At 34.0% G+C, this 22509-nt stretch overlaps 1 long non-coding RNA gene across 3 annotated transcripts; it reads right to left on the bottom strand.

Annotated features, from left to right (window-relative positions):
- Positions 1–904: 904 nt before the first annotated feature.
- Positions 905–22509, bottom strand: LOC131383803 (uncharacterized). Of its 3 annotated transcripts, none has more exons than XR_009214119.1 (4): positions 22072–22509; positions 19360–19529; positions 8339–8453; positions 905–1149 (listed from the first exon to the last, which is right to left on the bottom strand). It is a non-coding gene; the product is annotated as an uncharacterized LOC131383803 (long non-coding RNA). The 3 variants fall into 3 exon arrangements; XR_009214118.1 differs by lacking the exon at positions 905–1149 and adding an exon at positions 3090–3188; XR_009214117.1 differs by lacking the exon at positions 905–1149 and having other exon boundaries at positions 8308–8453.

Below are 22509 nucleotides of genomic sequence, written 5' to 3'. Positions count from 1 at the left end.
CACACCAGGTTCTGCCTTGAAGCATATCCTGCCTTTGATCTCATTGCAGTACTGCTGTGATCTTCTGCTATTCTCTGATGATGTGATGATTTTTTACTTTTTCATGGCAGTTTCTTAACCATGGCACTTTTTGGATTGGATAATTCTTTGCTTGTGGTGGGAGCTGTCCTGTGCGTTGTTGAATGTTTAGCATCTACCCTGGCCTCTACTCACTAAATGCAAGCCACTGCTTCCCTACCGCCCCAATCAGAAGTCAAAAAGATAGATATCACCAAATGTTCCCCTGGAGAGAGAAAATGCCTCCGACTGAGAACCTCTGTTCTACGGTGGTGGTGTTTTTTCCATCCCATGCGAGAGGGATTTTTTATTTTTTAGTTGAGTTTCTTCACTCAACTTTTCTAATCTATCTATACTAATCTCTCAAAACATCCAAATATTAACTAGGCTATTTTCTCCTAAGATAATCAGGGTTCAAGAGAGTAGTCAGCACACCCATAAATTCTGAGATGAGTAATTCTTCCTTAAGTGCCTACACCTTTATTTTTCCTAGGGACTAGAAAGGCACTCAAGTGGATGACCATTTCATTTTCATTGAACAGCAAGAGTGGTCAAGTCACCTCAAGCTCTTAGGTCACATATTTCAGGCTATGTCTTTATTTCCAGGCAAAACTCTTAGCAGCATCATATCAAATATACAGATTCTGTTATTATGTCTCACTGTATAAAGAAAAGACTTTAAATGTCACCTATTTAGGCTTGGACTTTACTTGTAATTGGAGCAGTTGTATGTTCTCCACTTTTAGAATAGTTCTCAAAACCCCACTTAAAACATAGTCCACCTCTCAAGTTGGGAAATTTTAATTGCTGTAGGCAACAATACATTTAACAATTGGGATGATAGCACTGTGTCCTTGCTGCGGTGGAAGAGGCAGGTGTTCACAGGGCAAGAAATCACTGGAGACCATTCTCACAGACTTCTGAAGGGGAAAATAATTGTATGTGTGTAAGTGAGAGTGCAGGAGAATTTCCCACCCATTTTTCTAATACTTTCTCAGCTTCTTCTCCTTCTACTACCTGTTGTTTGTGGTCAGTCTTTTTTGCCTCTACGAAGAAAATACACTCTCTTGCCTTCTTCCACAGTCTATTCTCCTGTAGGAAGAAAAATTATTTACCTATATTTTAAAAAGATTTCAGTATTATTAAGAGTGGAAAATACTGGGATAAAATGTCCTTGCATATATATATATATATATATATATATTTTTTTTTTTTTTTCTTTCAAAAGTGAGATACCACTTTGGTATTACATCATGTCTTTGAACATTTGAAGCTAAACTGAATTTCTAATCTTATAACAATAACCAAAATTTTTGACTTACCAAGAAAGCTGAGGTCTTCCCATTCTAACAATGTTTTCTGAAAGAAGCTGCAGTAGATGGGCTATATTAATGATTTCCAGAACACATAATGAAAAATTCAATAAAATATGCTTAATCTCCTTTGAGTATTAATTTTTAACTCTAAAAAATTAAATGAGATGTACTAAAAACAAATGACATATAATCTTAAGATAATACACATAGAAAAATATAGGAAGAAAAATGTTTACAAAGTGATTCATTGAGGGAATGTTCATATCACTATAATAAGGAAATTACATATACATCAGAGCATTCAGGAGAAACTATTTCATTCACAATTAAGTGAAAGCATTAAAGATTGTCTAATATCCTTAACAAGAAATGTGCAGGCCCAATTTGAATAATTAATTAAAACTTTACTGAAGTAAACAGGAAATAATAGGATTCAAATAGATGAAGATAATCATGTTGCTACTTTTTAGAAGGATTGAATATATTAAGTCATCTTAAATTATAACTTCAAAACAAATATCAATTCTAGTAATAGTCTAATGGAAATCAAAATGCTAATTTTTGTACATAATTGTACATATTTATTGAGGTACATGTGATATTTTGATTCATGCATACAATGTATAATTATCAAATCAGAGTATTTAAAATGTTCATCACCTCAAACATTTTTTATTTCTTTGTATTGGGAATACTCCAAATATTTTCTTTTGGCTATTTTAAACTATATTATAAATACTTGTCAACTGTATTCGCCCTAAAGTTCTATTGAAGACCAGAACTTATTCTCTCTATCTAACTGTGTTTTTGTACCTATTAACCAATCTCTCCTCAATCCCTCTCGCCCTTCCCAGCCTCTGATAAACATCATTCTGTGCTCTACCTTTAAAAGATGAACTTTTTAGCTCTCACATAAGAGTGAGAACATACAACGTCTTTCTGTGCTGGCTTTATTTGCAGTAATATGGAGGCAACTGGAGGACGGCAAGTTAAGGAAAATCAATACACGAATACTTAATTTTCTATTGAAGAAACTATGTCCAAGTAAATAGAAGAACATTTTTCCCAGATCGAAATATACTATAACATTATAATACAATCATTGGTATATGCTTAGGATTAGGATTTTTTTTTAAAACTCTGCTTTATTTGCTTCTGTATGTGTTCCCTAGGAAACAGACTCTAAGATGGTTTAATGTGTCAGTTGTTTATTTGGAAATACCCTTGAGATCAACAACTGAAAAAGGCAGAAGGATCATATTATTTCTTTCTTGCATTGCTGTAACTATCTGAGACTGGTTAATTTATGAAGAAAAAAGGCTTAATTCGCTCATGGTTTCACATGACCTACAGGGAGCGCGGCTGAGGAGGCCTCGGGAAACTTAAAATCATTGCAGAAGGCAAAGAAACTGTCACGTCCAACATGGCTGGAGCAGGAGGAAGAGAGAGCGAAGGGGGAGATGCTACACACTTTAAAATACTCAGATTTAATTAGAACTCTACCACAAGACAGCACTAGGGGGTTGGTGATAAACCATTGAAAACCATCCCCATGATCCAATCACCTCCCACCAGTCCCTACCTCCAACACTGAGATTATAATTCAACATAAGTTTTGGGTGGGGACACAGAGCCAAACTATATTATTCCACCCCTTGCCCCTCCCAAATCTCATGACCTTCTCTCATTTTAAAGCACAGTCATGCCTTCCCAATAGTCCCCCAAAGTCTTAACTCATTCCAGCATTAATTCAAAAGTCCACAGTCCAACGTCTTATCTAAGGCAAGGCAAGGCAAGTCCCTTCCACCTATGAGCCTGTAAAATCAAAAACAAGTTAGTTATTTCCAAGATACAATGTGGGTACAGGCATGGGTAAATGTTTTCATTCCAAAAGAGAGAAATTGGCCAAAACAAAAGGGTTACAAGCCCCATGCAAGTCTGAAACCCAGCAGGACAGTCATTAAATCTTAAAGCCCCCAAATAATCTCCTTTGACTCCACGTTTCACATCAAGGCAACACTGATGCAAGAACTAGGCTTCCAAGGTCTTGGGCAGCTCCACCCATGTGGTTCTGCAGGGTACAGCACCCACAGCTGCTTTCATGGGCTGGCATTGAGTGCCTGTGGTTTTTCCAGGTGAACTGTGCAAGATCTTGTTGGATCTAACATTCTGGGGTCTGGAGGATGACAGCCCTCTTCTCATGGCTCCAATAGGCAGTGCCCCAGTCGGGACTCTGTGGAGGGGCTCCAACCCCACATTTCCCCTCCACACTGCCCTAGTAAAGGTTTTCCATGAGGGCTCTGCTTCTGCAGCAGACTTCTGCTTGGATATCCATGCTTTTCATTCCATACATCCTCTGAAATCTAGTCAGAGGCTCCAAGCCCCAATTCTTGCTCTCTGTGCACTTGCAGGCTTAACACCACAAGCAAGGCACCAAGGCTTATGGTGTGCATACTCTAGAGCAGTGGACTGAGACATATCTGGGACCCGATTAGCTACAACTGGAGCTGAAGTGGCTGGGACTTTTCCTAATCTTCCTGTCTTATTTTGAGCCCTCCAAACTGTTGCAGCCTCTGCCTGTTACCCAGTTCCAAACTGCTTCCACATTTTCAGGTATCTTTATAGCAATGTCTCACTTCTCTGGTTTCAATTTTCTGTATTAGTTCATTCTCACATTGCTATGCTATAAAGAACTACCTGAAATTGGGTACTTTATGAAAAAAAAAGTTTAACTGGGTCATGGTTCTGCAGGCTGTATAGGAAGAGGAAGCATGGCTGGGTAGTCTCAGGAAACTTACAGTCATGGCAAAAGGCAAAGGGGAAACTGGCTCATCCTAAATTGCTGGAGCAGGAGGAAGAGAGAGGGAAGGGGGACGTGATACACAATTTTAGGAACCAGATCTTGTGAGAACTCTATCATGAGACTGCACTAGGGGGATGGTGCTAAATCATTAGAAACAACCTCCATGATCCAACCACCCCCCCCATCAGGCTCCTCCTCCAACTCGGGGGATTACAATTCAACATGAGATTTAGGTGGAGACAGAGCCAAACCATATCAGGGATAAAACAGAATTGGATAGAGGAATAAATTGAGCTGTGATGCAGGCCCAACAATTGCCCCCGCCCAACCTGTGGAGTGTTCTGGAACTAGCATGGCTCTTCTGAGTTGTCCTCCCTTTGCAGAGACGATCTTTCTACCTCCAAATAATGAACTATCAGGTATACACTCTTCAGATAGGGAATTCTGGCCAAGACTGCTCCCCGTAGCTGAGGCAGTCTGTGAGAAGCTGACATATAAGAATATATCTGCTGATTCTCTGCACCTGGGGGTCTGGAAGTCTTAAAGTGGGGTCTGCAAAACACATCACACTGTTCTCACAGAATATTGATGATACACTTGTCAAAGCCTTATTATATATTTCATTCTCCTCCAGTGACAGTTTTGTTCAAAATGTTTCTCCTTAGCTAGCACGTTTAACTTTCCATACTTGTAGCTTATCTTGTGCTTTGAAATATTTAAACACATGGAGATGTCAGGAAATAAATAGTGGACATCTGTATGATAACTACTGCAGTCTCAATTTATAAATCGCTTTTTTAATTAACAAAACTAATATATATTCAATGAATGAAATTAGCGAATGAAGTACAAGACACAAAAGCCATTACCAAAGAAAAAAGGAAAAATCATTCACAGATCCATTATCCAGTAAATTTTTCTAGATTACTTTAATCTGTTTATTTTCCCTACTATTTTATCAGTTAACAATATAGAAAATATTTTGCATGTCAAAAATATTCCTATACAACATATTTCCTCAACTTCCGTCCTTCATATCTTAAAAAGAAATATGATATATTTAATTAATTCTCTAGTGTTATTTTATTATTTTTCTATTATAAATAATAAATAATTGTGTATATTCATGTTAGCACATATCAGGTTATTGTTCATTTTTAGATAGTAAAGTTTTGCCCTTTCTTTTAAGTGATATTCTCAGACAGTGTTTTTTTTTTCATATTTAAAGTGTAAAGCAGCCAAAATAGATGTGTGCCCGACTGAAGGCTGGTGAGGCTGTTCACTGTTAGAATGAGAGCCCAAGAGAAGTATCCTAAGCCACAGACCCTTGACTGTCTGTTGAAGACTTTTAGGGGAATAGTGAATAAGCATTAGAGGCAAATAGCAAGAAAATACGATGAGATCAGGAAATTTCAATAAAAATTAATTGAACAATAAACTTTATACATTTCTAGAAGATAAATGTATCCAAATTTCTATTTTTCTTCTATCACTTTGAGTAAAACAATATAAGAAAAATGAAAAGTGTTTACAAAGATTTTAAGATTGGCTGAAATTTGATGCTGACATTAGATCTGAATGGAAATAGCTAACATAAAATTATATCTCCAAACAGCAGTGGATACCAACATTTTATAGAAGGAGTTTCTTTTCCAATAGAAAAAGGAGTATCATTGGATTACACGTATAAAATTAAAGGATGATGATTTTTAGTGTGGTAAAATTGAAGTTTTCTTTGTACAGTTTTAAGTATGTATTAACTTTCACTTTACATCAGCATAAAAAATTTTAAAGCTTCAATTTTATCTTCATTATAGAAACACATGATAAAAACCTCCTTTCTCTTTATTCTTACTATAATTTCTTACATCTGGTAGGGAATAAACAGCACTAGGTCCCTGGTCTTTAGCACTGACTTGCAGAACAGAAATCTGATAGCTCATTCTTCTCTGAGTTTGATGTTTATGGAAGGGAAAGAAAAATATTCATATTTCCCTAATGTTTAGCAGTCTTTATTCTTCTTTCCACAAAATATCACTTTTTTCTGATGTTTAATTAAATTAACTATTGCGTAGTTACGCGACTGAGATTGTCAGAGTGCTGATGTTGCAGACTTTCCTAGAGCAGGCATATGAAATTCAGCAGGATATACACAAATTCATAAAGAAACATGAAACTCAGGGATAAAACAAACTGGATTTTATAAACATCATACCTCATGGAAAGCAAAATATATAATGGAATTCCAAAATTTATTTTAGTGAGTGAGTAACCTATCAGTTTATGTAAGTATTGATGATTATACTTTCTTTGTATGACCTGTTTGTTCTTTGAAGATAACTAGTTAATCAAAATGCAAAAGCACTGCCTTGTAATGATGCAAAATAGTTAATAAAATGGCATCGTTATTCATTCAGAAATTTAGTTGACTTGTGCTTTAGGGTGACAAGTTGTTGGTAAGTTCTTAGTAATTATCTGGTCAATAAAAGTGTGCTAGAGAGCTGTTAAGCTGCCTCACACATGTTCATATTGTGGCTTTTGGCAACGATATGATGTAAGAAAGTTAAAGCAGCCAATGTGTTCTTGATATTTCAGCCTGAATGCAGAAAACCTCCTCATAAGCATTGTGGTTTCACTTGCACACTGTGTCACAAAACTTCCCAGGCCCTCACTCTTCCCCAGGAACTTGGGGATTGATGTTCATGTTCTTTTTGGCTTGAGATAGGATCTAACAGGAAAGTGTTGAACCTGAAAACTTTATGGTTCATATCAAGGGCTCCTGCTGCCTTTTGTTCACCACTCCATTCATTTTTTTTCTCCAAGACTATTTTCCAAATTTATCTTCTCTTCATCCCATACATCTATATAATATGGGAACATAATTAACTTTCTCAAAAGCATTGAGCCCATCATCTATGCTCACCAGTCCCTGAATCTAGTTGCAGAGAGTGTAAATGCAAAAAAGGCTTGGTACTGGCTTCTGCTCTTCTACTAACTTGGGTCATTTTGATCAAGTCTCTTTAACCTGTGGCAGCTAGTGGGGTACATATAAAAGCAATGTGTAAGTCTTCTTGACTCTCTTGCCTGAAGAATAGACTAACGGATGCTTACAGGTTTTGTGTTTTCTCTTTGCTTAGCATTTTAGTGAAATGGAATGAAAAGGGACACTCCTGGTTTTACCATACACTGGAAATATTAACTTTTATTTTTGATCCAGTATATGAAGGCAGCATTTATTATAGCTTTTATAAAGCTCTCTGCTTTTGTGAGACCACAAGCAAATGAAAATGTGCCCAGGATAAATTAGATGTTTTTGCCTTCAACTTACTATAATGTAAAAAGTTAATATTTTCATATCAATCTATTTCCCCACAGAAAATAATGCACTCAAAAGAGGCAGTTGACATGAGTTTAGGAAGAAATTATTTAAAAGTTGATGGAAACCAAAGGGGAAGGGTGAATACGCCGAGAGCTAACACTAGTGAGCTGTTGCTTCTCTCTGACTTGAAGGGTGCTGGAGGGGAGAGCCATGATAGTTGCACAAAATTAGTGGTCTTTCATAGGGCAACACCTCCACTGGCAACTGGCCACCTCAGCAGCGAGGGAGCTGGGGCAATAAGTATTACAACTGCCTTTTCTTCCCAATCTCTAATCTTTGACTGTAAACTCATTGTTCATTTATAACCAAACCTCAAGGGTAAAGAAGTAAGTCTTCTTGTCCACATGTAACAACCTTTTAAGGCAAGTTAGCAAATAGAGAATGTGGGAAAGGAGACATAAAGGGAAAAATGGGGAATAACTAATACACCTGTAAACTGCCATGGAAATGTGCAACATGGAATGCTTGAGCAACGGACAGAAGTATTTTTGTACCCCCATAATAGATCGGTCTCTGTCAGACATAGCTAAAATTCCAGTGATTTTTCTAAAGTAATGGCAAAACTGCTCATCATTATTGAAAACCTTGTCAAGGAACATATCTATCCATATTACTAAGAAAAACACTGCTGGGAAGTTGGAGTTCCTATAAAGAAATATGCTTGAGAGAGCAAGGCGGTATGAGCAATCATGAATGGATGATGTAAGGTATGATTCTGCTTGAGCTGCCATAACGAAACACCACAGACTGGGTAGCTTAAACAACAAACATTTATTTTCTCACCGTACTGGAGCCTAGAAGTCAATGGCATTGCTAGCAAATTCAGTTTCTGGTGAGGCTTCTTTTCCTGCTTGCAACTGCCTTCCTACTATGTCTGCATATGGCCTTTCCTTGGTGCCTATGTGTAAAGAAAGAGAGAGGGAAAGAGGAAGAGAGGAAGAGAGAGAAACATTAGAGAGAGAGAGACACAAAGACATAGAAAGATCCCTGATATCTCTTCTTTTTTTAATTTTTATTTTTTTATTTTTGAGCCAGGGTCTATGTTTGCCAGATTGGTCTCGAACTCCTGGCCTCAGTCAATCTTCCTATCTCAGACTCTCCAAGTGCTGGGATTATAGGCATGAGCCACAGCACCCTGCTAGTGTCACTTCTTGTAAGGAAACTAATTCTACAGCATCAGCGTCCCACCTTTATGACCTAATTTAACCTAAATTACTGTTAATACGTTAGAGGCCCATTCTTCACATATAGCCACACTGGGGTTTAGGACTTTAGCATGAGTTTTTTTTTTTTTTTTGACAGGAAGTAGGAACAAACATTTGTAATGAATACCAATGGAAAACATAGTGTTAAGACTTCACATTATAAATTTTTTCCAAATGTATATAATTTTTAAAAAATACTGCTTTAAAATTTATTCAAGATCTTTTATGAAAGAATATTGACAGTTTATCTTTTAAGTATGCATTTATTATTTTGGTCTTAAAACTGTAAAATTTGGAAAGTAAAGTATCACATTGCCTGTAACTATTTACTCCGATATAACATCTGTAAATACTTAGTTTCGGAATTTTTCTCTTTGTATAATACTTGTCAAGTTAAAATTAAAAAGATTCTTAATTTCAGGATTATTTAGAAAATGTAATCACTAATGTATATGGTCTCTTTCAAAGAAGAAAAGGCGTAATTCAAACTTATTTAAGGAATTTTTGGGTCTCTGTCCCAATATTTCCTTTAGTTGCAGTTTAATATAGAATCAACTTGATATATTCTATGAACTTATTTATATTGTTTTTATGCTTGTATGACCTCTTTTATTTCATAATGAATGAAAGATTGATTATTCTTCTCATTTTTATGCAGGGCCACCATTATCCTAGATAGTATTTTTGAACGTATTTCCACCAGTGAATCATGCCTCTGTATAAATCTGAAGTTATATTTTTCCCCAGATAGATGTAACCAGTCTAGGACACACACTTTCGTAAAGGATCAATCACATGTTTCAAAGTTCATCCTTTTATTTTTGTATCCTTGCTTTTAGTCTCACAGGATTCAGTCAAAATAATATTTTCCTAAGTAACTTAGGTTAGTATTTTTCTTCTCTACCACATCAATGTGGTTTTGCTATTTACTTGTAATACAGTGAGAATCATTTGTTATAGTTATTATTTCAGTTGGGGCTCATCTAGCATCCTGGATAAATGTATTTAGAACTTTACAAACAGTACAATTAACTGTGGTATTACACTTCTACGAATTCTGACAAATGCATATGTCCATCAACACAGTCAGGATATAGAACAATTCTCACTCCTAAAATTCTCTCATTGTCTCATGCTGTTTCTTCATAGTCAGTCATCCTCCTCTATACTCCTATTAATTTTTCAGTTTTATAAAAAATTTATAATTAGTTTACGAAATGTTCTTTAATTCTCCCTTTAATTTCTTAAAAAATGATTTTTTTCACTTGTCTTTTAAATTGTATATAGTTGTTCATTCTGTCCACATTGTATCCAATGTGTTAAATACTTTATGGTTTCCACTTCTAGGATTTGTTTATAAATTTTTCTGACACTTTGTTCATTAAACTTTTTCCTGAATCATTATTCATTCACTCCTATTTCTTTATTTTGTTTTAAGTGTTATTATTTTTCCATCATCTTGAGTGGAATTTTAATTATTTCCTTGTATCACTACGTAGCTGCCAGAAAAATGAGGGCTATAATTTTTTTGAAATATGCTTTGTCTACATTATGTTTTTATTTTTATGATTTAATTCTAATTATGTACTCCTAATTATTCTTTGTGTGTAGATATTCTATAATTTTTGTTATGATTTCTTGACCCAGGCATTATTTAGAAAAGATGTTTTTGTTTTTAATATTTAAATATATTCCCTCCTCATTTTATTTAGTTTTAACTTATGTTAAAAAATGTAATATTTGAAATTTATTGATTTTTTGGATAGCATAACATATGGTTAAGTTATATGATCATATTCAAATTTTGTACTTGAAATAACATACATTTTCTATTCCTAACATATAGATAAATAAATGGTGTTTTTCTTATTCATACAATGGGATGCTATACAACATTTGAAATTACTAAACTACATTTTTCATACAACATATATATATGTCAGAAGTCTGAAAAAGTTGCAAAAGAGTACACGTAAGTAAACATAGAGTGATGCCATTTTTATAAATTTGAAAATAAACAATACATTATTCATATATTAATATCTCCATGCAGTGAAAGTATAAAAGCACATTATACTCATGAGAATAATATTAATCAAGTACTGAAAGTACAGGATAGTGCTCATTCCTGGAAGAAAAAAAGAAAGAAGACATGGAGATGGAATAGTCATTTTATCTGTAAAATTTTGTGTGATATTTTTTAAAAGAGAAAAAAATTCCATAAATAAAGCAATTTATTGACATTTGTTTAATTTTCATTCCACAATATAAGAATCTTAAAGATCCCACAATTATAATTATATACATACACACACAGATACACACACACACATACATATGTATTTTAAGTAGTGAAAAAAATCTGAAACAGAGACTTCTGCTTTCCAATCCAACATATGTTTCCAATCCAACATATAAGAAGCTGGAAGTTGTCACCACACTATAACAAAAGTAAAAATAAAAGAAGCTAAAAAAATCAACAACTATTCTTGATACAGAATAGTATCAAGACCCAGTCACAGGAGGCCACCACACTTTTGTGAGTTTTATCTCCATGAAATTGATGAAGTTTGCACAGAGAAAAGATCCCTCATGCTTCCGGCAGGGCATGGGGAAGAAGAACCATCTTACAACATGCCAGAGCATGCTGTTCTTCATTACAAGATCTTCCCTCAGAAGAAACAATTTAACCAGACCCTAAACATGCTTGGATTTTGTCAGCGCTTAACTGACCTATGTAAAGGGAAAATCTCAACTTCGTTAGTCTCTGAATTATTTTTCACCAAAGGCATTAGGCATGAAAATGAACAAGCACATGTGAAGTTTACAATCCAGTGGTACAAACTCCCGAAAAGACTGAGACCTACTCATGTAACAATAGAACACTACCCATTCCATCACAACTTTCCGCCACATTACTAAAGGCCTATTTAGAGCTGTTCCTTTTACCCACATCCAGTGGTCAGGAAAAACTTACAAGAAATACTAAAAAGCAAGCAAGCAAACAAACAAACAAAAATACACAGTTTGAAGAGCCTCAGAAACAGATTCAAATAAGGTAGGAAAGTTAGAATTTTAAGACTAGGAATTTAAAACAGTTATGACTGGGATATTTAGGGCTCTAATCAGTAGAATAACATCATTAAAGAAAAAAAGACAATGCAATCATAGAGATGGAAATTCTCTGAAAAAAACTGTTAGAGATCAAAAACACTGTAACAGAAATAAAGAATGACTTTGGTAAGCTTATTGGTAGACTGAACACAGCTGAGGAAAGAAACTAGGAGTTTGAGGATATTTCAATAGAATGTCAAAAGTGAAAAACAAGAAGAAAAAGGACTGAAAATTAACTATCAGAACAGAAAGTTCAGAAACTGTGGAATAACTATAAAAAGTGTAACATACATGTAATGAGCAATCCGGAATAAGAGAGAAAGGAACAGAAGTATTGGAAGTATAATGACAAAATTTTCCCAAAATTAATGTCACACACCAAACTGCAGATTCAACAGGCTCAGAGAAAGCCAAGCAGGATACATGCCAAAAAAAATCATCTATGCATATATTTTTTTTCTAAATTATAAATTTAGAAAACCCAAAAGAAGCTAGACATGGGGAATAAGGTTTTTCCTTATATACATTGGAGTAAATATAAGAATTACATATATCTTCTCAAAAACCATACAAGGAAGAAAGAGAGGAGTAAAATATTTAAAGTGTTGAGAGAAAAAAACCAACAATCTAAGATTCCATCCTCTGAAATATTATCCTTAATAAGTGAAGGAGGGGCAGGAGGAACAAAGTCTTTCTCAGACAAACAAAAATTGAGGGAGCTTGCTGACAGTAGAGAAGGAATATGATAAAGGTCAGAAACTCAGTTCTACATAAAGGAAGAACATCAAAGAAGAAATACGTGGGTAAAATAAAAACTTTACTCTTAGTTGCTCTACAATATAACACTTTATTAAAAATAACAATAGCAACAATGTGTTAAATAATGTATGCTTATGTATGTATACATATGCTTATATGTCTATGTATAAATAGAATAAATAACAGCAATAATATAAGGGATAGAAAAGAGAAATTAGGGTTGCTTTGTTATTATAAAGTGCTTACACTAATCTTAAGGTGATATATTATTATCTGAGAGTGAAATTAGATTAGTTGTAAATGTATATTGCAAATTCTAGGGCAACTGCTAAAACATGTACAAAAAGAAGTATAACTAATATATTAATAAAGGAGACAAGCAGAATTATAAAATGTTCAACTGAAAACACAAAAAGGAGATAGAGGATTGAAGACAAAAATAAGAAGAAAAAACAAGAGCAACAAATAAAAAACAGTAATGAATATAGTAGATATTAATACAACTATGTCAATAATCACTTTGAACATCAATGGTCTACATGTACCAGTTAAAAGACAGACTTGTCAGAGTGTTTCAAGAAATAAGACCCAACTGTATATAGTCTATAAAAAGTCCACTCAAAGATTAATAAAGATTTAAAGTAAGTGGACAGAAAAAGATGCACCATGCTAACATTAATTTTCTAAAAAGCAGAAGTAGCTATATTAATTTAAGACAGAACACACTTCAGACCAAAGGAAGTCATCAGAAATAAACAGGTGCAATACATAATGATAAAGTGGTCAATTATCCCATAAGATATAACAATTGGTAATGTATACATGTCTACAATAGAGTCTGAAGACAAGTGAGGCAAAGCTGACAAAATTACAAGGAGAAAGAGATGAATACATTATTATAGTTGGAGACCTCAATACCTCTCTATCAGAAATGGACAGATTCAGCAGGCAGAAAATTAGTAAAGACATACATAAACTCAACAACATTATCTGTCAAGTGAATATAATGAGCATTTATAGACTACTTTATACAACAATAGCAGAGTACACATTCTTCCCAAACTCATGAGAAGCATTCACCAAGATAGGCCATATTGTGGGCTATAAAATACACCTTAACAAACTTAAAAGAATAGAAATCATCCAATGTCTGTTCTCAGGCCACAGTGGAATTAAACTCAAAATCAATAATAGAAATAGAGCAAGAAATTACAAAACATTTGAAGATTAAACAACACATGGGTCAAAAAAGAAATCTCAAGAGAAATTTAAAAGTTTGAACTAAATGAAAATGAAAACATAAAATGTGCGGGTTGGAGCAAAAGCAGTACTCTGAGAGAAAACTATAGCATTGAATGCATATATTAAGAAAAAGAAACATTTAAAATCAATTAATTTCAAATTTGAAAACTAGATAAAGGAGACCAAATTAAGTCCAATATAAGCAAAAGAAAACAAAGAAAAATTAGAGCAGAAATCAATGAAATTGAAAGCAGGAACTCAAAAGAGAAAAGTTAATGAAAACAACAGATGATAATTTTGAAAAAAATCAAAATTGATAGGCCTCTAGTGCAGGCAAGCTAAGAAAAAAAGAAAAAAGGACACAAATTATTATTATCAGATATAAAAGAGGGGAGAGGGGATATCACTACAGATCCCATGGATATTAAAAGATAGTAAAGGAGCATTATAAACAATTTCTGTGCCCCTAAATATTATAACTTATATAAAATGGATTAATTCACTGAAAGACAAAAACTGCCAACACTCACACAGGAAGAAATAGACAACCTGAATAGGGCTTTACCTATTAAATAAATTCAACAAATAATTAATGACTTTCCAAAACAAAAAGCATCAGGCCTAGATTGTTGTACTCATGAATTCTATTACACATTTAAGGAAGAAATTACATCAGCTCTACACAATGATTTTCAGACAATAAAAGCAAAGGGAATACTTCCCAGCCAATTCTATGGGGACAGCATTACCCTAATACCAAAAACAAAGACATTACAAGAAAACAAGAGACCAATATCTCTCATGAATATAAATGGAAAAATTCTCAACAAAATATTAGTAACTTGAATCCAATAATATTTAATAATAAACCATTTCCAAGCTGGATTTATCCCAGGTATTCAAGACTGACTCAACATTTGAAAATTACTTAATGTAATCCATTTCATTTACATGTTAAAGAAGAAAAATTTACATAATCATATCCATAGTTGCACAAAAGGCATTTAACATCCATTCATGAGAAAAATTTCAGCAAGCCGGGAATAGAGGGGAACTTGATCAACTTGATAAAGCATAGCTACAAAAATCCTATAGCTAATATCATATTTAATGATGACAAACTCAAAGCTTTCCCACAAAGACTCAGAACAAGGCAAGGATGTCCCCTCATAGCTTTTCAACATTGTACTTGCAGTCTTAGCTAATTCAATATGACAAGAAAAGGATATAAAAGATATATAGACTGGAAAGAAAGAAATAAAATTGTCTTTCTTCAAAGATGACATGATTATCTGTGTAGAAAGTCCAAAAGTATCAACAAAATCTCTTTGACATAATAAGTGAGTATTGTAGGTTTGCAGGATACAAGGTTAACACATAAAAACCAAACACCTGCCTGGCACCGTAGCTCAGCCTGTAATCCCAGTACTTTGGGAGGCCCAGGCAAGTGGATCACCTGAGGTGGGGAGTTGAAGACCAGCCTGACCAATATGGAGAAACCCTGTCTCTACTAAAAATACAAAGTTAGCCGGGTGTGGTGGTGCATGCCTGTAATCCCAGCTAGTCAGGAGGCTGAGGCAGGAGAATCGATTGAACCTGGGAGGCGGAGGTTGTGGTGAACTGAGATCGCACCATTGTACTCCAGCCTGGGCAACAAGAACAAAGCTCCATCTCGAAAAAAAAATATATCAAACACCTTTTAATATACAATCAATAGACAAGTTGAATTTGAAATTAAAAATGCAATACTATTTACATCAACATCCACTAAAAAGAAAATACTTAGATATAACTTTAACAAAATATGCACAAGATCAGTATGAGAGAAAACCCAAAACTTTGATGAGACAAATGGAAAAACAACTAAATAAATAGGGATACATTTCATGTCAACATTTCAGTTCTTCTCAACTTGATTCAATGCAATCTCAGGAAAAATCCCATCAAATTATTTTGTGGATATAGATACAACTGATTCTAAAGTTTATAGAGAGAGGCAGAAGACTCAAAATAGTAAACTGAGTTACTGACAGAGAGCAGAGAAGACTGACTTACTCACAAAGGTGCAGTAATCAAGTCAGTATGCTATTGGCAAAATAACAGACAATTAGATCAAAGGAACAAATAGAGAGAGCCCAGAAATAAGCCCACATAAATATGGCTAACTAATTTTTGACAAAGGGACAAAGGTAGTATGTGGGAGTGAAGACGGTCTTTTCAACAAATGGTGCGGGAATAACTGGACATCAACATTCCAAAAAATGAATCTAGACGTAGACTTTAAGGCCTTACATGCTTAACACAAAGAAAGTCAGATCGCTCCCAGACCTAAATATAAAACTCAAAAATGTAACATTCCTAGAAGATAACGTAGGGAAACCTAGATGACCTTGGGTATGGTGATAATGCTTTCGATAAAACACAGAAAGCACAATCCATGAAAGAATCATTGATAAACTGGATATCATTAATATCAATAACTCCCACTCTGTGAAAGACAATGTCAAGAAAATGAGAAGTCACAGACTAGAAGGAAGTATTTGCAAAGGACAGATCCAATAAATAACTGTTATCCAAAATAAACAAAGAACTCGCAAAACTCAAAAAAACTCTTGAAGCATTAAGAAAAATAAAACCTTGATTTAAAAATAGCCCAAAGACCTTATCGGAAACCTCACCAAAGAAGATATTCACATAGGAAATAAGCACTCATATGAAATTCCACATCATAGTTCATCAAGTAAATGCAAATTTTAATAATAATGAAATACTACTACACACCTATTGTAATGCTGAACATGCAGAATACCAACAACACTGAGTGCTGATGAAGATATAGAACAACAGGAACATTCATTCATTGTTGTTGGGAATGCAAAATGGAAGACAGTTTGGCAGTTTCTTGTAAAGGTAAATATACTCTTATGATACAATCTAGCAATTGTATTCCTTGGTATTTACCCACAGGAGTTGAAAGCTTATGCCCACACACATAACTTCACGGGGATGTTTATACCAACTTTATCCATAATTCCCAAAATGTGTAAGCAACCAAGATGACCTTCAGTTGGTTGTTAAATAAACAAACTTTGGTACATCCAGACAGTGAAATATTTTTCGATGCTCAAAATAAATACTTATCAAGCCATAAAAAGATATGTAGGAAAACATTAATGCATATTACTAAGTGAAAAAAGCCAATCTGGAAAAACTACATAAGGTATGATTCCAAAAATATCACAGTCTGTAAAAGGCAAAACTGTGGAGATAGTAAAAATATAAGTTATGTTCAACGAGGAGGTAGGAATTAATAGGAAGAGTACAAACATTTTTAGGGCAAGGAAACTACTCTGATATTGCAATGGTAGATATATGTCATTGTACCTTTGTCCAGATCTATAGCATGTACTACGTTAAGAGTGAACACTAAGGTAAATTATGGACTCTGGTTGATAATGATGTGTCACTGTAGGTTCATCAATTGTTATAAATATATCATTCTCATGGAGTGTGTCCATAACGGGAGAGTCTATGCATGTGTAGCAGCAGAGGGCATATGAGAAATCTCTGTACCTTCGGTTTAATTTTGCTCTAAACCTAAAACTATTTTAAAAAATAAAATCTATTTTAAAAAGCAAAAGACAAATTTGATTAAGTTTATGGATGGCCTTGATGTCTGTAGAATTCTTTACTAAAATAAGAATTCAATAACATTATATTAATGGTAAAATATCTACGAAGTTGCTATGCCTCATAATTTATTAAGGAGTTTAAATACATTAAATTTACAAACTTTATTAAGTAAATGTAATTATCTGTAATTTACCAGTGATGTCACAACATAAGGCAAATTATATAACTTGTCTCAACATGGTACAGAGTAAAAGAAAAAAAATAATTCTACTTCCGTCTTCAAATCTATGTTCTTAATCACAATACAGTAATATTCCCATTATACATCTTCACCACAATGTGCCCTTTTGTTTCTTTATCTTAAACAATTTTCCTGGAATTTTCAAATTAACATTTTTTCATTTCAAAATTGCTTTTTATTACGGTATTCAGCATATTTTCTCTTTATTTTGCGATATAGTTTTTCTTTAGATATGTTTTATCTATGGTAGTTTTTTTTTCTGTCTTATATGTCTTCTCTAATTATTGCCTTCTATAGACCCCTGCATTTTGTGTATAAGATATTGCTCAAACTGCATTTCAATGTAGAGTTTTCATGGAAATATTAATCTTAGTTATATACGTGAACTTTATCAATATCAGAAAGATTAAAAATTGTGTATTACCATATTTAAAGCTCTTACTAATCTTACAGTTTTAAACAATTTTATCTAAGCACATTTCTTAAACTAATTTCACATCCATCACAAACAGATGTAAGCATAAGCACACATATGCCTTTTTTCTACATGGGGTATCTCACATTGGGCAATGTTACTGTGCATATTTTCTCAGGTCTGCTGTTTGTGTCACTGAGTTTTATGTCTTCGATATTGATTTTGTTCGGCTGATTATATTGTTTAGCTACTGTGATGATCCTCTTTCTTCCTAATGATTTTCTTTCATTATCCATCTCTTTTATATTCAGTTTTCCCATTACTCAGAATTAAATTTCACATTCTCTTTAAATTAAAGATGCAGTTGTGGTGCTAGAATAACGTGGGTTGTTTAAAATTTCTTTGTTAGATTAAATCTTCTTTCTAAGCATGTTTAAAATCAATCTTTTGCAAGATTTTCTTTTTCTCCTCCTCCTACCCTTTGTCCTTCACTGCTATTGCCTCTCTACAAAGTTATTCCATTATCCCCATTTATTTTGGTATTATTTAGTTTTGATCAGAAGCCACAAATATCTACATAAACTATTTGCCTGAAAATCACAAACATGGGCTATTTTTTTTTACTATCTCCTGTTTGAATTCACACCTAAAAACTTTACTGTGGAATATCTGATGTGTAGTCATTGTTCAGACATTCAGTTACCTGTGAGTGGAGAGAAGAACCTATGGACGCAGTTAATGCTAAAGTCTATATTTTTTTAAAAAAATCTAAATTTCATGAAAGTTGGTTGAATATCTTCAATTCTTCTTATCCATAAAGTGATTGGTATATCTTGCTTCACTTTGCAATATAATGACAATGAAAATTGAATTTAAATGCATTTTATCTACTCTCCACTCCAAAGCCTCTTTTGGTCTGCTACTACGATTTTTGCTTGTAGGATGCTTACACTATTGCTTGCTCTCCACTCTTAATATCAGACCATATCTTTTCTATTTAGGGATTTAGTCAATGAGCAAAAGTGATAATGTACAATCGGGCCATCTTTCCTTTTGTACTGTATTGATATGCCCTGATGAAATTTACTGAAAATAAAATTTATTCTGTCTCCTGTAAAACACACACATATTCACAATTCTGGTCTCTCTATATTGGAAAAGATTTGTAGGATATTTTAATATTTATTTTACTTACTTCCCATGAACGTTTCCATACCATTCATCAAGAGTTTTATATGATTTCCACTGTCCTCTTTCATTTGCTCCAAATTCTATTTAAATTGCCAGAAAACTGTGCATTTGTGTAATGATGCTAGAGGCGTTCTCTTTCAGTAGGGATGATCTTTTTGACTTCTTTTTCTTTAGCTTGGTTCAATGTGAATAAAGAAAATTTTACAAAGAGGCATAAATGCAAATTCTTTTTCATTTAATTTTTATCTCCTAACATTTAAATTCAACAATATAATTTATAATTACTCTCTTAAAAATGTGTTCCTTACTGTTTCTGTCGGAGACATAAGCCTAATAAGTTTTAACAATTCATTCAGTCTGATGTTTTATGACACTGTGGTGTCCCAGCCCAGGAAAAACATGTTGATATATCCAGTTTGTGTTTATAAGAAATTAAACTGGTCAGAGCTGTGGCTATAGATTTAAGAAGTAAACATAGAAGAAAAAGAACAAAATACGCAAAAAGTAACACCTTTTAAGTTATTCTGAATCTGGAGTCCTGGAAAGACTATAGGGGTTAGTTGTAAAGTTAAGAAGTGGTACTGAGTTCAGTATTTGGAGTAAATTTCATTTTTTCTTTACTTGTAGATTCAAAGATGGATTGACAGACAGACACACAGACACACAGACACACACACACACACACACACACACACACACACCCCCCCCAATGAGCCACTGTTTTTTAATAGAAGCAGCAAATAGAGATATTTATTCCATATTATCTACAATAGCATTTTGTGGCATCACTGTCTAACTGAAACGGGAAAATTGGAACAATTGTATTTCCAAAGTTTGCAGACTATCATGGTAGACATATTGTACACAGAAAAAAATACAGGCCTAAAGAGAAGTTTATAACACAATGCTTGAATATATAGGGTTCTTCAGGTCATTACAAACTGATTACGCTCAGTTTTAATCAATTATCTTGCTTCTATTGTTTTCAACTCAGAAACTCCAGTAGAACCACATGCCAATAAAGACACGGGAATTTTCACTGAAATTTTTGTGACTTGTCTGTTGGCCCTAGATATTAAGTCTCATGAAAATGTGGGGCTGGATGCAGTGGCTCATGCCTGTAATCCTAGCACTTTGGAAGGCTAAGCAAACCTTGAACCTAGGAGGTCAAGGCCAACTTGGGCAACATAGTGAGACCCCATATCTACAAAAAATAAAAATATTAGCCACGTGTGGTGGTGTGTGCCTGTAGTCCCTGCTATTTGGGAGGCTGAGGCAGCTGGATCCTTTGAGTCTAGGAGCTGGAATTGAAGCCAGCTGTGATCCTGCCACTCCCCTCCAGGCTTGGTGACACCAGCCTGGGCAAAAAAGTGAGAATCTGTCTCAAAAAAAAATTAAAAATAAAGTATTAATAAAATAAAATGCAGCTATTTGCTATATCACATTTCCCCACATTGACTCAGGAAACTTCTCTCTTCAGAATTTCTCACTTTGTATTGTTTTGTTAGGTTCAGTTGTGAGGTTTTCATATGTTGTTAGGATTTATTTTCAATGTTAAAGCAACACATTTAAGAGCCATAACATACGTTTTAAAATGTTCATGTTGTTAAAATGGATGTGGTATTGGGGCAAATCTAACTTTTTATGATGCTCTTTAAATTTTGAGTTTGCATGTTTAACAATAGTCAGTTGTTACTGATTATAACAAGCTGTACCAGTTATAAAAAATGCATAATTGCACACAAAATTTCAATTATAGTTGCATTAATTACCAGAATAAAATTTCACTAACTCCTTGCTTGTATTTCTTCTGTCAAGCAAAGCAAAATTTTTTGATCACTAAGTGAAAACTCAGTTTGTTTAGAATTACTGAAATATTTTCCTTTTATTTCACTTTATTATTAAAATGGCTTTGGCACTAATTTTAAACGGTATCATTTCCTTTTCTATTTCTTCCAAATGTACTCAATCTTTAATGTGTTAACTGCCACGTAGTAAAACATAAGTAAATATTTGTTTAGTATATGAAAATAAATGATATAAAAAATAGAAATTTGGTGAAAAGTTATATATTTTTCCTCTAAAATCAAAAGCAATGACTGATAAGAAAAAATATTATACAAACTTAAAACAAAGCATTATAAAAAATTGTACAAACTTAAAAATAAGCATTTAAATTTAGTAGCCTAGTAAGGCCTGGAAAGTTCTCTAAAACTTCAAATACAATTTTGTATATTTTAAAAATATACCTTACAATTCAAGTGAAATGTCAGATTCGATGTTTGTTCTCTACTGCTGCGAAACAAATGCTACGTGTAATTTAGCATTATAGTAGCTTGGACTCAACTTGATCATTTTAATGGGTATTTAAAAGATTAATTCACATAAGAGTAAATAACCGGGCATATTTTTCTTGTTTATTTTTCCCAAGACAAATGAGGAAGTGCAGCATTTAGTTTGCACTCTGTTTTTCTCCCTTGTCACATGTACTACTTTGATTAATAAGAGGTTAACTTTTTTATATTTCTTCAATAGATTTCCTCTTTAGTTGGGACAACGTTTGAGCTGATGTTACATTAAAGGTTAAAATATCTGAAATTACGCATAAAGGAACATGTAAACGGATTTCCAGTGTAATTAAATAAGCAACATTATAATTTTCTCCTTTATCCAATCTACTGTCATGTTTTCTTTAAAATTTTGATGAGCTACGTACCATTTGTAATATAGAGTATTAGCTTTCACAGAATAAACAGCAGTGCTCCACAAAGAGGAAAAATTGCAGTGAAGAATGTCTGCACCACACTTGTGTTACAGGATCTTTAGGGTATCAGTTTTCTTTCCCTGAAACCTCTGTTACTGGTGGCACCTTTGCCCTTTGCCTGAGTTCTTGTCCTGCATCCAGGAAGAATGAGGTTTGCTGACAAGCGAAGGGTGAAGAATATGAAGAGGAGCTTTATTTAGCGTTAGAACAGCTCAGAAGGAGATCCACAGTGGGAAGCTCCCCTCTGTGGGCAGGCAGGTCGCCCATGCAGTGTTCAGCTCTCAGCAGAGAGGAGGCCCTGGAGAGAGTAACTCTTTTCTAGTCACTGGCAATGCCGAGGTCCGCTGCTCTCAGCAGAGAGGAGGCCCTGGAGAGAGTAACTCCTTTCTA

Source organism: Hylobates moloch, unplaced genomic scaffold, assembly GCF_009828535.3.
Source record: "Hylobates moloch isolate HMO894 unplaced genomic scaffold, HMol_V3 SCAFFOLD_6, whole genome shotgun sequence".
In the NCBI taxonomy this organism is placed as follows: domain Eukaryota; kingdom Metazoa; phylum Chordata; class Mammalia; order Primates; family Hylobatidae; genus Hylobates; species Hylobates moloch.
The sequence above is the reverse complement of the archived record's forward strand: the minus strand, read 5'-3'. Positions and strand labels throughout refer to the sequence as shown.